This window comes from Cariama cristata, unplaced genomic scaffold (genome assembly GCF_000690535.1).
Source record: "Cariama cristata isolate BGI_N322 unplaced genomic scaffold, ASM69053v1 scaffold14354, whole genome shotgun sequence".
NCBI classification, from domain to species: domain Eukaryota; kingdom Metazoa; phylum Chordata; class Aves; order Cariamiformes; family Cariamidae; genus Cariama; species Cariama cristata.
The window spans coordinates 17,163-17,542 of record NW_009611400.1 but is presented as its reverse complement, the minus strand read 5'-3'; positions in this window follow the sequence as shown (position 1 = coordinate 17,542).

Below are 380 nucleotides of genomic sequence, written 5' to 3'. Positions count from 1 at the left end.
AAAAGAAAGAGCGCCCCCTGCCATACCTAACTCCCTAGCCAAAGCCAATTCCATGTTCCTACCAGTCCTGCACTTGGCCCTGGTAATTAATACAGTCACAACCTTGAAGCTTAATTGCTCAAAGTCACGGTAAAATGAAGACCCTCAAGCAGGTTGGAGGCAAGGTACTAGCGGCAGTCTGCTGAGCGACTGATCGCAGTGCCTCGGTGTCTACAGTGCTTTACTCTTGCGTTTCGCCTCTATTAAATTGAGCCTACATCAAAACCTCCTACATAGGGTGAGAAACTCGGTGGCAGGCTGCAAAATTATGTTTGCCTGGTGTGGAGATTGCTTGGGGGGATTTTTTACAGCTGGTTCAGAAATCAGCTGATTTAAGAAGT